General features: G+C 41.6%; 1 protein-coding gene across 5 annotated transcripts in view; it reads left to right on the top strand.

Moving 5' to 3' along the window:
* The window catches only part of PLXNB2 (plexin B2), a 260,188-nt gene that overhangs the window by 66,787 nt on the left and 172,336 nt on the right, over nt 1-21,065 (top strand). For all 5 annotated transcript variants that reach the window (XM_063323324.1, XM_063323326.1, XM_063323328.1 and 2 more), the window contains exon 3: nt 16,089-16,273. The gene's annotated coding sequence lies outside the window, so the exon portion shown is untranslated. The remainder of the gene's footprint in view (nt 1-16,088; nt 16,274-21,065) is intronic.

The following is a 21,065-nucleotide window of genomic DNA, read 5'->3' on the forward strand; positions in this document are numbered from 1 at the left end:
TATGAATGATCCCTCTATACACCAAGCCCTTGCCATATGCCCCCCAGCTTCTGGCAATTAAAGATTTAGGGATTTAGTGGATCAGAGCTTGCATTGGGACTGTTTTGTTTGTTAGCTCTTGATGGACCTAGTTGTATGTTCTCCTTGCAAGACCCTTTCTGCTATAAACCAGTGACACGGAATGTAGCTGTGTAGAGAGCCACCTTCTGCACATCTGACTTCCGATGAGCAGTTGGGTAGCTTGTCATTTTTAATGTTGTGAGATATGGTTTCACTTTCTCTAATGAACAGCCACAACCCCGCCCATCAGTGGGAAGCCGTACCCGTACCTCTGCCCTGTATCTGACTGCACCAGAGCCAGCTCTTGGAGTATCTGTACTCTTTCCTCCAAAACCTAGTGTAGGGTGTCTGCTATTTATGGCAAAATACAGTGTAAAATAGACTGCATTTTAGAGTTTTGAAAACACGGATATGTCCTGTAACTGGACCTTGCAGGGGGACTGCTGTTGAAGTGCTGTTACAGCAGAGGCAGGCACATAGTTTGCTAGTTTGTATGCGGCACTTCAGACCCTGGAAATAGGTTTGTCCCACATCTGAAAAGTTTCTGTGGTACTGGCTCATTCAGGGAGTTTGTAAGTTTTTGTGAATTCAAGATGTTTCTTAGTGTATTGTGAAACAGTGGGAATAATTTAAAATAATACTTGGAATTAGGGCTGCATAATCCTTTTATTTGGTTAATGAGTTTTCAAATTAGGGAAGTATCTACAAATATTCTTACGGTAATTTTGATGTTTTTCTGACTTGAAAAAAACCGACTTGAATTCAAAACTGTGATTCAGATCTGCCTCCGGATTTATCTTGGCTATCATAAAAACAAAGGCAGAATGTTCTGTGTGTTTTAACATTGCCATTGTCAATAAGATGATGAAAATCTGGATACGCTTTTGGAACTTGTGTTAGGAATACTTAAGTTGTTTGTTATTGTCGTTAAATCTATCAGGAGTTGAACCTTTCTTGTTGCTTTGTAGTTCTTGTAGAATTATCAGTGGTAGCTCTTTTGAAATTTCACATTTGCTTGGGAACAAAGCAGACTGAGAAAAATGCTATTGTCAGGCAACTCAGGACAACGAAAATCTCAGTCTGAGAAGTGATATTTAATCACTTACTGCCTAGACAAGCTTGTAAAACAAATTTAATTACGGGCAACAGACAAGCTGCTGACCTCCACTTAAAATCCTGTGTACCCAGGGTGACCTGTGGGTCTGACCTAAGATTGAAAGGGAAGAAAAAAAAAGAAAAAAAGAAAAAAAAAAGGCCCAAGTTTCCTCTTGCATGCCACCAAAGAGCAGCTGCGCTCTCTACCCTCCCTGGGGAAGCAAATGCATTTGCTGCCTGCCCCACAGTCATGACAGAGAACCCAAAAGAGAAATTTACCCAAGGTAGGGGTTGAGATGAGTCAAAGTGGCTTTGACGGCTCTGACCACAGGAAAACTGAGTTCAGTAGGTGGTTGAAGAGATACGCTATGTTCCATCTGCCAGTTCCTATGTTCAGATACACCCCAAAATATTAGTTACTAGTGGCTTTATTTTCATCCTGTTGTATAAAGAGAAGCCTGCTGTTGAATTATGGTGATGAAGGTGGGTAGTTTAACTGCTGACGGGCTCTCATGACATGGAACTACATTTAGGTCTGCAGGTCCCTTTGCACGAGGGAGTGGGTTGTTCATTTGTTTACCCCCTTGCTACAGGATTGCATTGCAATCCATAGATAAACATGCTTGCCCAGGCCGAGCATCTCTAAGCCATAAGCACAGTGCATCCACCCAGAGCTTGCTGTGGAATTGGGCTGTAAATGCGGGGAAGGTGGTTTGAAAAGTGCAAAGTAGACATGCGATATCTTTTTAGGGCGTTAAGAAAGCAAATACATCCTGGGAAGGTCTTTGTGTACAGAAGTGGAATCAAAACCTTGCAGTGAATGCCAAGGAATAGGCAAGTCCCCTGGAAAGCGGCCTGGGAATGGGGGGAACGGATTATGTTGCTGCAGATGCAGGGTGAGCAGTCGAGATTGCAAACATGCTTCAGTGCTTTTTGCCTTTGCTTTTCGCTGAAGTTCTGATTCTAGTCTCCTACGTAAGGCTCCGACTCCCAGACTCGAGCAGATGCAGCTGGGCAAGCCGCAGCGTTTCCCCCCAGCCCGGCAGCAGCTTTGCCCCTGTGTTGGAAACGGCAGCCACCAGCCAGGGCTGCTGGGGGGACATCTCCGCTCCTCAGCTCCTCCGCTCTACAGCCCACTGTGGGAATGTAAACGGCCACCTATTGTGTTTTATATTACAGCGTGGCACTTCATCATCAGTGCTTGCCAGCCTCAGTTTATGTTGAATTAATATATAGACCTTATGATTATATTTTGGCATGAAATTAGCCAGCAATATATGCCTTGCCTGAAAGATGAGCAGCTGCCTGGCGGTGTCTTAGATGTTTGCCTGTCCTTGTAACTGATGGAATTCCAGGAATACGTATACAGTGAGGAAGAGATACAGAAAGAGATAGAGTCACTGTTGCTACTCCTAGCGTATCTATAACGCAGAAGTACACACACAGGAAAAATACATATAAAGAGATACATCTAAATAGAGGAAACTGCAGCTTTTTTTGTAATCCTCTATTGTATGTTTGTGTCCTTGTATGTATATTTTTCTTATAAAATACAAGTTTGTTTTCCCCAATATTAAACTGCTTGATCAAAGCTCCTTATACATCGCTACTGAAGATTGAGATACGTGTTATGGAGAAACCAAATTGAACAATAAAATACTATTCCTCCCAGGAAAGTTGGGAAACTTTATAGATCATCTGCTGCAGATATTTCTCATTTTTACAAGGAGGCAAGAATAACTGTGGTGTTACTTACTGAGGGAAAATAACAAATCTTTTTTTCACTGAAAAGAGCTTAGATGAATTTCCAGGGGGAAATAGTGCAGCAGGAATATAGTTGCTACCATTTTTGAAAGCCATATATGAGAGTCCAGTGTTATATCTGAAAGTTGTTCTCCTTATGTCCTGTCCTCTGTATAATTTTGGCATGCCTTTTGTTCCTCTCTCTTTATAGTGGTTCTACTTTAAATGAGCTCCGCAGAAAAAATTGCTGTCGAGTCTGGGAAAGATAATGCAACACCTTAATTTTCCACATTACAAAACGTTCTGAAATGCTTGCAGAGGGATCCCAGTTCGTGCATCAAGTCAGCTGGAGTAATTAGGGCATGAGGCAATTGTTTCTTTACGGGCCTGAAGCCATCCCAAGAACCATGGAGACTCATTCCTTGTTAAAGGTTGCTTTAACCCTTGGCCAGGTGGGTGTCATGGGTTTTGTTCAAAAGCTTTGAGCTCCGTGACAACTGGAGTCACAAGACCCCAAGTCACTCTGATCACAGGACTGGAGCTCAACATGTCCCTCTCTGAACCTTTAGCAAGACCAAACACAGTTCAAGGAATGTGATTTTTTGGGGTTTTTTTTTGGTTGGTTGGTTTTTTTGGTTTTTTTTTCTTGCTACAAAAAGATATAAATACGATTCACAGTATTCTACTTGATGAATCAGAATCTGAAACTATTTATTTTGGCCAGCCTAATATGTTGTCATCCTCCCTCTTCCTTGTGGAAAATTTTGTCCTTTCCACGAGTTCAATCCCACGAGGACCATTATTTCTGACTGCTGAGAAGAGCAGTAAAAATCTGCAAAGCTATCTTCACTCAGATTTTAGAAAGAAGTCAGTTATAAAGTTGGTGATTTGTGCTACGTGCTTCTTGTCACTAGGATTACAATATTTTTGCACTTTTAAAGAATCCAATAAACTCTGTGTTCACAGACACACTTTGAATTTGGATGTTACGCTTCTAAACATTTGCCTGCCCTCACTAAGGTAGCATGGACTTTGCTCATCTTTCTCTGACTGTTAGGGAAAAACATTTCTGGAAATTGAAAGGTGCTTTGGGTTTTTTGGTTTGTTTTTACTTCAGAAGAGCTCAGACAGGTTAATGGGGAGGTCTTTGCAAGTTGTCGATGTAGAAAACGCCCATGCACGTTTAATATCTTTTCTCAGAAGCCTGCAATAATTACTTTAGGCTTTGCTTTCTTTCCTGAATATATTTATCAGTTAAAGACCACGTGTTTACTCTCTCAGCAGCTCTTTTCACGCTTTTGACTACTGAGGCATGTTACAGTGATCCAAATCCAGATTCAGTATTAACCTATTTTGTCAACATTCCTGTTATCTTCTGTATAGGTATTAATGCTGAATGTTCTGTGTATTGAGTGGGAAGGTGCTATCTCTCCTACCTTGCAAACATAAGTTGCATATTTTTGATTTTTCCTTAAAAAGGCAGAGAGGACTTGTTGAACATGTGAATGGCCAGGTCTTTAAAAATAATTTTGTGACCGCTTTTTTATGCTCCCTCTGCACACATCACTAGTTCAGATAAAAACCTGACCTGAATAGGTATGTGCCAGAACTGTGTTGACAGAGATTGGAGCCTGGGAACAGATTGAAGGCTTTCACTATCTGTTTTCTTTCTTTGTTCTTCTAATAAATACCAATTTACTCTGATGTTCTTCATTACCTCTCAATTAGCCAAAAGCTTCTTTAACTACATCATTACTAGCAAACAATGGGCATCGTATAGATTTATAAATTAATAAATACATGTAAATTAAAATAGCTGAAGGTCTACATGATGTTCACGTATAGGATATTCTGGCATGAAATATCTTTGTATAGCATTTCATCCTTTTTTACGTCACACTCAAGGCACATTCTCCAGCAGCAAGCCTGTAGTTGTTACTGATTTTGTTTAATTTTCAACTTTGGTCCCAAGCTGTTTAAACAGATTACTCCCTGCTTTTCTCTGAGTCAACTTCCTCATGCTTTCATCAAAGCAAAAGAGATTATTTGACTTTGTCTCCTAACACAGCATTACAAGAGAGTCATATGTTAAGTGACAGTGATGGATTCTGTATCAGGGAATAGCCACTCTGTCTGCACGTAAGTCCCCTGTAATAGTTCCCTGGCAAAGGCAAAACCATCTTGTTCTTATTTATTTGGAGGCTATTTATTAGTATTCATTACAATAGTATTTACTCTCTAACTGAAGCTAATACATTTCAGAACTAGATTAGGCGAAGGTATGTTTGAATTGCAGTAATAATGTGCAGGCATAATACATCTGCATTCTGGCACTAATCTTGTACCTTAAGCAACAGTTTCTGTCTCTTTCCCGGGCGCGCAATATTTGTGAACTGATTAATACCTGGCAATAGGAGGACACCTTCTCTTCAGGCTGACGTGCAGTGGAGTTGTGAGAATGGAATAGTAACTAGCACCGACACAAACTCTCGGCACACACAAGGATTTCTGGTGGGAGCGAAATCTCCTTTTAACCTCGGTGTCTTATTTATAAGAAAGTTAAAATGGAGGTAGTGAGTTAACTAATTTCTCAATCAGCTAAATCTATGGAAAATGCTCGGAAGACTCTGCTGGGTACATACAGAAGTCCATCTACATTTACGTTTCAGTTCTCTCTGCAGGAATGATGGGGTTATAGGTGTAGAATATGGGTTCCCCCAATCCAGGCAGCAGGTAAAAATCAATAGGGACAACATCAGATGCTTTTGAGATATACAGCATCGTCAGTGACTGTAGCGTTGGCAGATTGCGTGTGCGTCTCCTTCTCTGAGCTCTCTTGGGCTTTATGCTCCAGGCTGAGTAGGTGAAGTGATAAAATACCTTCTGTATGTTCTCCAGACACTTCTTCCTAGAGAGAAACCACAGATATTTTCTACCCTCATTTAACTTGTTGAAAGAGGACTTCAAACTGTAGCAAATGAGAGCTCCCAGACAGAATCTCAATTCACAGCTGAGCGGCCAGGGAAGCCCTTCCAGGGTTTTCATGCAGGAGGCACATGACTCCCTCTGAGCAATGCAGATGGATTCACTCCTTGTTTCGGCCAGGCTTTTCTTCGCATTGTTGTCCCTCTGAACAAAGGTACTTTATCCAGAGAGCTCGGTGTCGTTAGCCTGGAGAGAGCGGCTGTGCAGGTGATGTCGGGCTGGCTGAGCTAAACCCCAGAAGCCCACCATAAAGTCGTCCTCTCAGTGTGGGTCAGGGATTCCTCCCAGAGGGGGTGGCCTGGACGGGGCCCAAGTGAAGGAGGGAAGTGCACAGGAACAGGAGCTGCAATAAACTTAGGAACGGCGCAGGAATAAAGCATTCTCGTCTGTTTAAATTTTTCACGTTAGCTGCTTAAAAAGAGCTGCTGGGAACGATCACAGTACTTGCAACGATTGGAGGAGTGTTTCTGGTACGGCTCAAAATTGAATACTAATTGGTTGTATTGGTTGTAATTTTCTGTACAAAAATCAGCACGAGGCTGAAATTGCTGTACTACGAAAAGATGACGTGCCTCAGCATTTGCTTAGCTGTGTGTAGTCTAACATCTGGACGCATTGCAGTCTTATTTGCAGCCTGCAGTATCTCTATATATACTACTTTACTATAAAAATTCTACTGCTTCGTTTGTGTAGTTATTGGCGCCTATACGTATGCCATCAGAACTTATTTTTATCATGATATATTTCACAGGCAAGATACGTATTAAAAAAAGTGTTAATCCTAAAATTAGAACACCAGTCCTGATGCTCAATTGTTGTTTCTCTGTTAGTGGCAAATAGACAAGTTAGGAAGTAGCTAAGCTTTTTGCTGGCCAAATTAGATCTGGTTAAGTTAATCACAAGGTACTTGTGTTTATCCTCCTTAGCACATCTGTTTACTGTGAGGTTTGTGTATATGCTGAGAATGGGGGGAAAAAAATGGACATGAAGACTTTGTGTTAGCATTGAGGACTGATATGTTTTTGAGGTTTTTGCTTATACCATGTAATGGTATATAAAATAGGATCACAAATGGTGATTATAATGAACTGCACAAGCTCATTTTATGATATACAGCAACATACCTACTTTCCTTTTTTGGTAAAAATATACCCCCAAGTCAAAGCCTTTCTCCAGCATAAATACCTAGAATCTTATTAAAATCTGATCTCATTACGTACGCCATCAGTATTAAAATAGTGTATCCTAAATCTCAGTCATTTAGAAATGATCTGTGCCTTAAAAGATGAAATGAGAAACTCGCCAATTAGTATAAATGTCTTAGTGGAGCAGAAAGTGACTTCAAAGAACTTGATTATATATTTGGGGGTTTTGATATGTATCTTTCCTTTTTTTTTTCTGAAGTACTTCCAATTTGGAGACAACTTTTAAAACTTTTTTAGCATAATATTGGAACATTTGAAGCTCCTTTATCACTTCTGTGCTAACCAAATGTAAGGGGAACATCTGAAATATTTGAAAATATTTTAAAACAGTCTGTTTAGTTTTTAAAGATGAAAGGATTGAAAATGAAATGCAAAGTCTTAGTCTCCTTGTGCTCATCCTCTGCACCACTCTTTTCTTTCATGTGCGCTGCGGGCCAGTGTTTGATGCAGCAATTCCTGATGTTACCCAATCCTTTTGGTATGGCAAGCCTTACTGCGAAAACATCCCGTTTTGTGTCTGCGTCTGATATCTCTGCTCACCTTTGCAAGATGTTTTGGCTCGTCTCGCGATCAGATAGTATCAAGCAATGCTACAGAGTCCAGTAAACCTTGAATTCCCAATCTCCATCAAAGTAGCAAGAAATTGAAGCCTGAAATCCTGCCCAGAAGGCTCCCTCCATCGTGCCAGGAGCATCCCACTCTCAGGCTGCTTTAGTCCCATGGCAGCTTATACCTAGGAGCAGCTGGCATTTCCAGCTTCCAGTCCTCCTTATCTGTGTTGCGCAACATCTGGCAACCACAAAAGTTTTAATAGAAAGTAGCATTAGAATAGAGAGTCACATGCTGCAGGAGGGATAGCTTGGAAAGAAAGCAAGTATTGTGTCCTCTTTGTGTGCAACATCCCCATGCTGCGCCCTGGTTCTCCTAGTAACAGATGCAGCCTGTTTGTAAATTTGGGTGATTTTGGTGATTTCTTTTTATTTATTTATTTTTAACCAATGTTTCCTAGTTGCCACCGAAATTTAAGCAACACTGAAGCTTGTTTTGGCCATTCTGCAAGGGCCACTGAATGAGTAATTCAGACTTAAAACCTTTTGAATATGCCACTGGATACTGATAACGTCAGTAGGATCCCTTATCACTGCTAAATGTCCTTTGTGTTTTCTGCTGGAGTGGGAAGTGAGGAAAGAGCAGTACATCAAAGCAAGTGATATATTTTTGTAACACCACATGTATAAATATTGGTGCAGCGGTGGTAGTTTCCATATTGAGTGCCAGCAAAAGTTTTCTAAAAACCACCGCAGAGCGGTAGGTCCAAAAATGCATGGTAAGGCAAAAAGGTGAATAAGCCATTTAAATGGTGAGGGGTGAAGCGGGAACCGTGAGGGGGACGTAACTACAATCTCACGCTTTGCTGTGGGATCAGGAGGAAGCCCAGATGTATTTAAAAAAAAAAAAAAACATAAGCGAGGGGAAGAGAGGAAAAAGTGTCTTTTCCATCTCATGCTGTATCAAATTCCTCCCTCCTTAGCATTTTTTAATCCCCCAGCATTTTTAGAAATTATTGTTTTATGAAAAATGTAAAGGTAATTATATATAATGGGTAATTATTAGAAACTTACACATAATTATGTAGTTTTCAAAGATAGGATAAAAGCCATTACTGAAATAAGAAAACATTTTTCTATCACCTCTAATAATCTTTTCCACATCCCTCCATTTCCAAATAGAAGTGAATTAGATCAGCACGAGGAAGCTGTTCATACTGGTTTCCAGCTGTGGATGTGTCAGTGGAGATAAATTTCACATCCTCAAATATTACCCTTTCCTGAGTGCCAGTTTGCACGCACCTTAAATTCCATTTTGCCAAAAACAAAGTTTTCAGAAGTGGTCGTTTGCTCCCTCAGCGAGGTTTTGAGGTTTTGCAAAATGTTTGTACAAGGAGGTTCAAGGCCCACATAACTAAATAAAAATAGCCCCAGCTGTTGTCAGTGGCAGCTTTTCCTTGCCTTCTTTTTGGAGGAGCAAAGGTCATGGATATACATTTATTTTCATTGTCAGTGAAGGTTTTTGGTGCCCTTCCAGTCCTGTTTCTGTCCGCTGGCCAGCTGGGTCGTTAGTGGCTGATGGCCGAGGAGCAGAATTTGCCCTTCTGATCAGACCAGCCGGTGCACCTTGCGTGACGTGAGCCTCCTGGAGCTGGAAAGGGGCAGCTGGAAGCCCAGCGTTTGTCCTTGGGTCAGTCGATTTCATAATATGTACCAAATCGGAGTAGGCTTTCATTTGATTTTGTAGTTTTGGGGTGTATTAAATGTTGCTTCTATCAGATTTATTTATCCCTCGGCCCAGAAAATTTGGAAAAGTATCCTGCCTCATCCCTCAAACCATCATTGGTCAAGGCTTTATGTGGAGTTTTGATGAAGTGTTTTTGTGTAGGTGTGCTTTCTAGAAAAGGGAGTAAAACGGTTTCCTTTTTTAGTTCATGTCAGCCTAAAAGCTGTTTTTGCAGACAAACTGCTTTTGCTTATTTGCCTTTGCAAAAGATGCGTTTGTGTGAGGGCTGCAAGGGCCTTCTTCGTGACCTCCACAGGGTAGGACCCTCCATGCCTTTGCGTCACATACTGTTCCTTGCAGAAGGTACCTCTGGGTTATTGTAGCACCGGCTTTCCGTTAAATATCTGACTATGAAAAAAGTTTAAATAAAATGTCTTTGGGAATAGTAAATGACAAACTTCTCCAAACATGGTTTATGAGAGCCTTGCAGCCAATCTCCTAAAAGAAGCACCTGCAATCGGGCTTTATAGCTGATACACAAATAGTTGGCAGACAAAAACCTTGCTAGGATTTCAATTTACAACCTGTGATACATAGGGTTCTTTCTTCCTTGTAATGCTTTAAACTGAAATTGAATTTTAAATTAACTTGACACTGCGCTGTTTTCAAGTCAGATAAATAACCATGTTTCTTTTCCGTCCTTTCAAAATATATTTGATATCTTACTATGAAAGTATTTCCTGAATTGATATTAATATTATACATTTGCCTGTCCTTACTTTCCTTAGGAAAAAAAAAAACCCGAAACATAACTGTGTTGCTGTAGAAGTATTGTTTGCACTTTGACAATGATATGGTTTTGTAGTTTAAGAATTTTCCAGTTTTATTTCTGTTGCTCACTATAAAAACTTATGGTTTATTTCTGTGTTTTTTCACACAACTTTGATCAAACACTGGCCTTCAGAGTTATGTTTTCTGAGCTCCTGTGTGTATAGGTAAATTCCATTTGCTTTAATTCATCAGAGGGCCACATTCTTCACTTCAGTACCCCTAATGAATCCATGTTAGAAGTCGCCAAACTATCATAGTTTGGCTTGCCTTTTTTTTGTATTTTTGAGTGTTTGCAGTTTTTTTGAGCAGTTAGACCCACAGTGTGCAGGTGTAAGTGCTTGTATAACACACCAGGTAGTCACGAATGTGGTCAGTGGTGTCTTAATCTGAAACCTGATAGCATCAATCCTTTTTACACTTGGTAGATGATACCACTGGGAAGACTATTATAAAAGAGCTGCCTTAAAAAAAAATGTTTTTTTCTAAGTATTTTTTTAAAAAAGTGAATACATACATTTCTGAATGTGCACGTATAGTAGAAAGGAAAACTGGTACAGTAGAATTGTTTTGTTTTGTTTTCCTAATTGTCACACTCATAAGTGAAGAAAACTTTCTCATAAAACAGTATCTGGAAGAGCTTATACTGAAGGACAGACAATAGCGTAGTTCACAATGTCGGCATGCTGGGCAAAATGTATTTCTTCTGTTCCCGGTAAAAACTGTGGCTAACACCATGGGTCGGTATGTCACTTGAAATAAGGTATTGGAGTACATCCCTCCCTCCCTTCTCCCAACAGCTCCCATTTTGTACCTCCCCGTTTCCTGCAGGGCATTAGTGCTCCAGAAAGAGTTTCACCAGCCCCAAGGCCTTAATAGCGGTCAGGAGAGGCAGAAGGAAAAATTTCCAAATACTTCCCCTCATAGGCTTAGGGCTGGAATTGTAACCAGCAGCTTTCGGGGGGGTACTGAAGATCACTGTTTTTCTTGCCCTATTCCCTTGCTAGCCAACAGCAATATGACCCGAGAGCCTGACCCTGTTTTTATTACCAAGCACAGTGAAGAAATATTTGGAATATTTCATTTCCATGAGTGTATTAATGAAGGAGACAAAAAAAACAAACCTCTACCTTTAAATGGGACGAGAAGTTATGCAGACCTGCCCGACTCAGCCAGAAATTCTCTTAGGCAAAGGAATGCCACATGAAATTGGAAAGTTCTCCTTCACTCAAATAAGAGTGAAATACCAGAGCCTTAGTTCAGTTACTTTTCACTGTCCTACACTCCCATCATCTCTCCTCTCCCTTTCCCCCCCACCCCCGTTACTCCCCCGAGGTATTCAAATGGAAAGGCTTTTTTTCAAAGGTATTTGCACAAAGAAGGCATTCGGCAGCAGATGAGATTTCTTGTGATCAAAAGCATCTCAGTCTGCTCTGATCTTTCCCCAGAACTTAGCTTAACGTGCAGAAAAAGGACCCTTGCTCAGTACCCTTTGCGGTTGTGGTGGACATCGTCATTGCATATTCCAGGGGCGTGCATGTGTGCGTATGTAGGCATATTTGTTTGAGTCTCGGCCAGGATATATGCCAAAGAGATTAGACTTCATCTTTCATCCCGGGGAGAAGAGAGCCTAAATGGGTTTATCATGGGGTTTTCATTCACTCTGTCATTTCTCCCTTCTTTATAGTTCATTGCTAGGCTTCTAATTTTTCCCGACAGCAGCACACACCCCTGCAGCTGGCCCTGCATAATGATTCCCTCCTCCTAGACCGACACAAGAGGGGATGCATAAATCTCCTGCCATCAGGGTGCCCCCTTTAGCAGGCACTGCCCCCTCTCCCCCCTGGAAAAAGATCTGTCCCCTCCGCAGCACTCTCATTTACCACCTACTAGCTTTGCCCGCTGAGCCAAGATGCTGCTCGTGACCATTATCCTGCCTATGTTAAACATCGGGAATGGTTCTTTTCTGACAAAAATACAACCTTTTTTTTTCTTTTCTTCTCCTAATGACAATTATTAGTGGAAATTGGAGCGCCTTTGGCAATTGTGTTTGATGCAAGCATTATACCATACAGCAACCAGCTCCTGTGAAAAGCAAGACCTGCCTGATGGCTTGAATTAGGAGCTGAAGGATGAGGAGGACTGTCAGGAGCAAGAATTTTGACCGAAATACAGGCAGGTCTTCAGGAGGTCTTAAGTTAGAGATCCCCATGGTCTCCAAGGCCCTGTATTAATTCAAAATGATTGCTTCGAACCATTGGGTAAGGGCAGCGCTGTCAAATCCAGGGCTGAACTTACCCAGCACATTGGCAGTTTATAAATCAGATGGGACTTGTGGACTGTTTATAAACTATTGTTTGAAAATCTCTCTTCCTTAGCCCTCCATCCTCACTTGTAGCAGTGGAATATAACAGCTGGCTAAAAATCAACGCAGGAATAGTGTAAAAGGCAGCAGTTTCTGTTCCTGTCCCGAAGATGAAAGCGGGCGCAGGATGAATGTGCAGCGCACAGGAAGAGCTTCGTCATCCTTTACCAGCAGCAAAGGGATAGGTAAAGGTCAGCCTCTCTTCCAAGAGACTTTCCACAAAATACTAGATTTCTCAAATAGGTATTTGGTGTTAGCAATGCGCTGATAGTCTGATATTCATAGTTTCTTTGAGAATTAAGTGATGTTTTTCTTCAGCTACAAGTATTTGGCTGTTTTCTCTGCTGCTGTCCTTAAGATGATTCATATTGCAGTTATTTTAAAGAGGCGGATAAACTACAATTGTTTATATACAAACAGAATATGGCATTGGCTGCCAGAAACCAATCTCACTAATATTTGGCTTGCTAGGTTGCCTCGTCTTTTCATGGTTTGGCTATCAGAGAGAGCAAGCTGAAAATTAATTGAAAAGAGTTTCTTTCTTTCCGAGTGCGCTCAGAGCTAGTGGTGTTTTCTCCTCTGTAAATGCTGGCAATTGATTATAAAATGTCAGAGGTGTTAGCAGTGTCAGCGACCTTCATCCAGCCAGCTGGAATAATAGGCCAGACTTGCTTTAGGACACGCTGCGGTCACTGACAGGTTTTGTTGCATCTGCAGCCAACTCTGTATCATTAACAAGGAAAAAAGGGTGGATGGAGGAGAGCGGATTGTAAATGTAACAGTGCTCATTCCGCTAAATTTACTTGAAAAATGATCATTTTTTGTGTCCAATGCCATTTTGTACTCTTCGTGGTCTTCTAATTAAGCCTGGAGGATTGTGGATCCAGGCGTTGATTTGAGCAGTATCAGCTGTCCTCCTTCCAGAGAAACAAACAAAACTTCATCTCTCTGCTGCTGGGGACTAACTTGTGAACTGATTTCTCTTCCATGCCTTGGTAACTACACATTATTAGGAATCCCACTCTCTGACTTCATGTACAGAACCGCATCCCTGCAGCAGACCTGCCTGCCAGCTGCGCGTCACGTACAGCTGTTCCAAGGATGCTTAAATTTGACTTTGCATCTCAACTACTCCCACTTAATATAATGAGCTTTGCAGTAAATTTATGGGGTTGTTGAAGAAAAAGCCCTCCACGTCTCACAGCAGTCTCTTAGACTCTGTTTGAGGCTAAGGCCCAGCTTTAAAACTGATGATGGTGGTTTATTTCTTTGAGATCATTTTGTTAGAACAAAGCTGTAAATGCGTTGTATTGTACCAGCGATGCTTGAAAAATGAAGGAAGAATGTGTATCCCCTTGCTTGGTAGACCCATGTGAGTGGTTTTCTGAAGGGATTAGGCTTTTCTTGCCTCAGCGTGCCCTTGCAGCAGTAGCAGTGACAAAGCTTGGTGGCCAACGTGCCTGTTGCTAGTGGCAGAAGTTACCTGAAGTCCTTGGAAGGGAAGGGGAAGGGAGAGGAGGGCAGAGATGGCAAAAGCGTTAAACTTTGAAGAGCAACAGAAGTAAGGCTCTGTTGAACTTGAGGAGAACTTCACAATCCCATATGGCATTCCTTCACCTTAATAATGGAAAAAGTCTGTTTATTTTTTGTTTTAATATCTTGTCTTTGTGAAGTTTTAGGACTGGATTTCTTGTACTTTATTTCCTGGATATCTCGTCTATTAAATAAAGTCTCTATTGCTCTCCAATGAGAGCAGGTACACAGTGAAACAAAAAAAAGACCTTTCTGCATTACACAAGTTTTTCTTGGGTTTAGTATTAATCAAGATTCACTGATATGCTTAAAGATTTGGGGCCAAAGAAAAATATGAGAAAGTTTGTCTTCTGAGAGTCTCTTTGAAAAGTCAGCTTTTTGCCGCTCAGTAAACCTGCCAGCCAGCTAAAAGTTTCGGCTCATGGACATGATGGAGCTCGGGGCTGGGAGCCGGCTGTGTGATGGTCTGCGAGGGATGTGGGCTTGTGGGTGACCTTGTGCCTTGGCAGAGGGAGGAGGCACTACCGGGAGGACGGTGCTGGCAGGGAGAGGTGTGGAGTGTGCGAGGGGTCCCGCTGCTTTCACTACAAATGGCTCTGACAGCTCTATGTGCCACCCGAGCTCAGGCTGGTTTTAGAAACAGCGTTCTGGCTTCAGAAATGCAGAGAGAAAATATAGTAGTGTAAAGCTGGCAGTTCTTCCACAGTAAATACCAAGGCCGCCCTTAGCATTACCTAATGGAGGACTTAGGATACATTCTCTTAGTTCTCTTACCAGGCTAGTTTTACCTAAATGTTTTAAATACTTTCAGTTTGTGACCTGTGAAAAGATACTTCTGCTAATTTAAGATTAAAAATACGTTTTAAAGAGTTTTCATGTGTAAAATGCTTATAGAGTTGAAATATTGAAAGACTCCGTGTTGGAGAAGATGCATACGGTAAAAATGGTGGTAAACATGAAAAAAGGTTGGCTTGCATTTCTGAGAGGTACAAACCAGTCTTTGTCCCCTTTGGAAAAAATCATAGGATAACTTGGGTTGAAAGGAACCACCGGAGGTGATGTAGTCCAACACCCTGCTCAGATCAGGGACGGTGAGATCAGGTTGCTCAGAAGTATTTAGTGGTCTGCTCTAAAAACTGCTCTAAAAAATATGGTGGTGAGTTTCTTGGGATTTCTGAAAGGGAAAAAAATGAATTGTAATGTGTCTCCTTTGTCTTCACCTTTCAGAAGGGAAAAAAAAAAAAAGGAGGCTGAGAAAAGAAGTTCTTCACTATGCATTTCCTTTTATTTTTAGATGGAAATAAAAATTTCATCAGGCTAAACCTTACTTTCCATATTCAATTATTCCCCAGAAAGCTGAAATAAGTATAGATGTAGGCTTTTCGAGAATATGCCCCTAGAAGCTAATTTCTGAAGCAAAAGGAAACTGCAAGGTGACATTGCTTTTGAAAATTGAGCCTTAATAAAGGGCTTCATTTAGGCATCCATCCTTGAAAATGGATGGTGAACTGTGTGAGGGCTGGGAGGGAAAGGGGAAAAAAGGAGATGCAAGAGAATGATAGTAGATGAAAGTACAAGGTAATTTAAGCCCTTGGTTAATGCCCCTATTTGAAATTAGCACTGGTTGATTTGGTCGCCCAACCATTGGCAGCTCAAAGTCAAATTCTTACCATGCAGTGTTCTTGCCACAGACTGGGCTTGAGTAAATTTGTTATGGGTCTACCATTACCTTCTAGAAAAGTGGCCCCTCCAAGGCAGAGCTAGGATGTTCTGTAAATAGCTTTCTAGTGCTTTGCTTGTCCCCAAGACATTGTAAGTTGTAGAGAAAAGCAGAGAACAATGCTTCCTGATAATGGCGGCTATAATGAGTTTCCCCTTTTATAAGGCTGTGTTGAATCTCCAGCAGTCAGACAGTGTAAACATCCCTCACTGGGTCTGGAATGGGGAATGTTGCATCACTCCTGTGCTGAGGGAGCTGAGAGCCTCTTCTGTTGTTCCAGGTGAGAAGAGCGAGGGGGACAGCCCAGGGCTCAGTTCTGGGGCTCGCCTGGTACCCGCTGGAGCACAGCTGAACAAGACTAAACACTGACGCCGCCCCACCTCCTCCTGAAGTCCCACCAGAAGTGGGTTCCTCTCTCCCAAGCTGTGGTGTGCACACAGACTTCTCATGTGAATTTTTTGTAAGGTAAGCTCACTTTTCCCTTTTTTTAAAAAATTAGAGTTTTCTAAATGGGAAATTATATTTTATTTTTCTAGACAAATTTGTTGCTATTCATCAAGACTTTCAGACGTTGATGGAGCATATAATAAATGTTTATTGCTACTAATGGAGATAAAACTTCTATGAGCCGATCTTGCAAGAGGCATTAAAAATTAGCAAAAGAAAAAAAAAATAAAGAAAGAACAGCTTGGCAGAGGTTCTGTATTCATAATCCTATTTATAGATGATGTACTGGGTAGAAGAGCAGGTTTGTGCCTCTGCCAGCAAGATGCTCCAGCCTACTGCTGTGCTAGTGCTTGCCCTAATTTTGCACTTACATTCTGAGTCTCCCAGGGGGATGCTGAGCAGATGTGTGATTGACCTGAATCTCGAAGGTGCGCAGGTTTGACTGCGCCTCTGAGGATGATCGGAGAGATTCGATCAACTTCTTTTCCAGGACCTGTTCGTGTTGATTAGCATGTGTTGGCCTGACAGGTTTCTCAGAAACCAGCTTGTAAAGCCTTCTTCCAACTGAGAATTTTCTTTATCCTCAAGTGGACAAAGAGACCTGAAGCAAAGATTGACAGAAGGGTTGCACAAACATGGCTCTCGGTCTGTTCTTTAGCTGCAAAGTGGTTTAAAACCGTTTTGGCAGCTTGCTTGGTGCTGGCGACGCTCCTGGAAGCGCTGCTGTCGGGAGCACTGGTTCCAGCCTGGCGTGAGCCTGGAGGGGAAGGCGAGGGATTTTGCTGGGATTGCCTGTGCCACCTTCATCTCGGCTACCGGTAATAATTGGCTGTAGACCGTACTTTTTGGAAGATAGCACTTAGCTATTCCAGCAGGAGAAACATGTGTCCTCTGTCTGACACCAAAGAGAAACGAAACAATGGGAGAGGAAAATAAAAGAGCCAAGTTAAGAAAACAAGTGTATTCTGGTGTTTAGCTAGTAGCTGGCTGCATGCCAGTTTGGGAGGGGCTTTGTTTAGGTTGGGTGGTTTTCTTTTTGGATGCTTCTGTTCACAAAGTTTTACTTCCCCTTAAAAACTAAGGGGAGAAGGAGGGATCAAAATACAGTTTTACATGCATGTGAGCTGCGGAATGAATAAAAGTGAAGACAGCTGTTCTGAAACAAAAACATACATTCTGCCTTCACCCGTTCATTTATGTACCTAAAATCATGATTTTTCAAAATGTAGGGTAAAGCATGAAAATAGCCACTGTTTAAGCTTACTTAGAAATACACATCAGGGAAGATGAGTATCACGAAGGAACAAAGGTGGATCCTGTGGGGGATGCAAACATGAGGGTGGACTTACTGAAAGCAAGTAATAGCAGAGTAATTTAGCTGTGGAATTTTAAACCAATTATGTGAATAACAGAGGATATGTTCTGAAAGTAGCCAGAAGTGCTTTCTTGTGGGTATAGCTAACGTGGTTTCAGAAAGCCTCTGCCTGGCCAGGGTTAGGGCTCCCACAGCTGGGACGGCGCGAGTGCTCCCATGTTTGGCTGTACGTTGCTGCCTCGCTGCACGTCGGCCTTTCTCGGTCTGCCTCTCCCATGGTAAATCTTCCCAAAAAAATGCACAAAGGTGTGTCTGATAATACCCAGTGCCTCAGCTTGTTTCTATGTCTGACTGGAAAGTCTGATGTTCAAAAGGTGCTTGATTTTGCAATGATTAAACATTTTGATAAGTCGCAGTAAACTACATCAAACTTTTATTGAAATTACTGCAGGTTTCACACAGCTGGACTGATTAAGGGTAGTATTTCAAGAAGCCTTCACTGATCTAGTTGTTTCTTGAGCTCTGTTCCTTTGAAAGGAAGATTAGCATCCTTGTGCTTTTTAATAAAATGAGCCACGTACTAAAAACCCACTGTCAGCAGTTTGGCTTGAACACCAGAGTCTGTGGCTCATTGCTCTACAGAACATGGAGGATATTAAATGTGGATATTAATTTTGTTTGTTCCTTCTTCACAAAGAAAATAGAAAATGCTCATACAAGAGGGGGAAATAGTTTACGAGATTCTTCAGCGTTGCCTTTCATAGCATGCAATTACGAACTTTGAGGCATAGTGGATATGAAGTGTTTTCCTGGTGTTAGCTGTGTGTAAATAAGTATGAGTCAGGTTGGTTGGGGGTTTTTTTACAACTATTGAAGTACCTACATGGTAGTGCTTAAAAAGAGAAACAAAAACTTGAGATCTCTACTAAACTTTCTTTTCTTTCTAGAAGCTTTCCTCAAACTTCATTAATCTTCAAAGTTTTCCCTTTAAATGGGTGGCCAGCGTAAGCATTTCTGCAAATTCATTTCACGTGAAGATTTTGTCTCTAAAGTTGCTCAAGTAAGCGTAGCTGCAAATCTGATTCACTTGTGTGGCAATGAACTTCACATGTAAATCGAGCTTCTAATAAGTCTGCATTGTGGTAGAAGGTGCTAATGGCTGCCATCAATCAGAGGGCTGGTAGAAGTTGTTCTCCCCCTCTCCCCCAGACTAAATGAGACAGCAATTAAATGCCCTTTTGTTGAGTGATAGCTGAGACAATGGAAATCAATGTCCAAAGCACAAACCAGAATGGCAATTCTTAAGTATAAGCTAAGCCATGTGTCCCCAGGGATTGGCATGTTGATTTGCTTACAGCTGAGAGGGTATATGAAAGGAATAACTGGGAGTGTAGACAGCAGGAGAGGCAGTAATGCTCCTTGGAGCAAAGCCAGAAGGGAATATTTGCTGGGAAGACTCCTCGATGGGGCCGTGCTGCCATGATCTTGCCTCCGTGCAACCCAGGCTCAGCCGGCAAATTTGATCCGCAACAGGCCCTAGCATAAGGGCCTGTTGATCAAAAAATATGATACCAAGTTTGTTTGTGGTATGTTTTTACGTTGTCTGCTCGAGAATGGGCAATATCTGATCTGGTGTGACGCCTACTGATACAAACTTAACCTTTCAGCTTTTCTGAAAGTGCTTCAGCTGGCAGGGTGAGTTTATACTTCGCCGGTGCTCTTACTACAGTGGTTTAGATCCCTGGAACAGGATTTGCTGGGTTGTCAAGCCGCATCCTGAGAACAACATCCCTCCCACCCCGCAAATGCCATCACTTTGTTCCTGAGTGCTTACAGTTGCAAGAGTTACTCTTGTGTCCCTCCTAAATAAAACTGCACTGTAAAAAAGCCCGGTTTGCTCATCCGTTTCTTGTAGGTGAAAGCAATCCCTTGAGACCCTTGGTATTAGTTAACGATTTTGTCCAGAGGACATGCAGTTACTTAGGTGGTTGAACGTGTTTTGCCTGTCTTCTTCACTCCAGATCTTCTCCAAAGCTCATTATGTCAATGGGACACTTCCTTTTGACTCCAGCTCACAGTTCTGCCTTAGCTTTATTGCCTTGCTGAAAGAACCTCAAGTTAATCGGGTGCACAGGGCTGCATTGTGTCTAATTTGTGTGGGGTTTTTGTTTTTGTTGGGGGTGGTTTTTTCTGCTTTTGTGCAAAACTGTAAATGCATTGAGCACAACAAGCTATTGCATTTACTAATGACAAGGCGCACTGCTGTCAGGCAGCTCATACGCTGTTGGCAGAGACTGTGGCTATATGATGCTTTGCAGCAGCTCAGCTAACCTGAGAGAATGTCTTCTGCAAGTTTCAGGCTCCAAAGAAATGTTACAGTAAGAAATTATTTTATTTTTGTGCCTGAAAAGTATTGCACACAGATGACCAGAGTCATCTGAGGTAATACTAGGATTTGACTAAAAGAAAATGTATCTCTTTAGAGAGTTCTGTATTCAGTTTGTTCTGTGGAGTTCCGTATCTGTCACAGCTCTTCTGAGGGCTTGAACAAAGACAAACAAAACTACCTGTATTAAGAGGTCCACAGGAATCCCTACTAGTTGGTGTTCCTTGTCCTTATCACTCAGCGATAAGACACCCTGCCTTCTCCTTGTGTCCCCATCAAGGAGAAGCTCTTTTCAAACTCACGTTCTACTGCACTCACGGTTTCGTCTTCGGCTTTACAGTATTGACAATTACTGTGAATGACACACTTCACAGTCCCATTGTCTTCATATCAATTCAGGTGTTCACCCGTTAATGGGAATTAACATGTGAATTAATGTTAACGTTCACATTAACTCTGGTTATAGCCTTGACTTGCACCTGGCTTCTGCATCAGATTCACTGTTAAAGCAGAGACCCAAGGAACCAGGAGAGACTCTACAGGGGCACAGCAATACACTGCCACGTTGCCAGCATGAGTATGATACTTTGAACCTTTCAATGAAGACCTTGGATTATTAATGTGATCTTCACTATTACCAATACTGGTACCTTTTCTTAAATATTAAAGCATTCTTATCAATAAATATATAATGATAAATTCTACAGTGTGGCCAAGATGATCATAGGCATAGAAAGTACAAAAGCTATTTGTGCTGGTTTATATTTAATTATTCTCTGCGTAATTTTGAATAATCATGGATTAGCTTTTTTTAAGCATCTACTTCTATATTGCAAGCCTTCAGCAGTCCCATAAAGCAGAGCCACTGACTGCTATTTGATGTGTCCATTACCTCCCGCAAATGCCTTGGAATACAATGGGGTAGCACGCAGACTTCAGAGCTGTCATGACAGGTATTAAGAACGTGTCAAATCCCAGTGATGGCTGATAACATATCTGTCATTTGTGATGGGATTATTAGGAAGAGGAAAGCCACTAGGAGAAAGATACTGTAGGAAAAAAAAAGGGGGGGAGGGGAAGACAGGAGAAGAGAGGATTTACTGTTCTTT

Source organism: Chroicocephalus ridibundus, chromosome 1 (assembly GCF_963924245.1).
Source record: "Chroicocephalus ridibundus chromosome 1, bChrRid1.1, whole genome shotgun sequence".
NCBI classification, from domain to species: domain Eukaryota; kingdom Metazoa; phylum Chordata; class Aves; order Charadriiformes; family Laridae; genus Chroicocephalus; species Chroicocephalus ridibundus.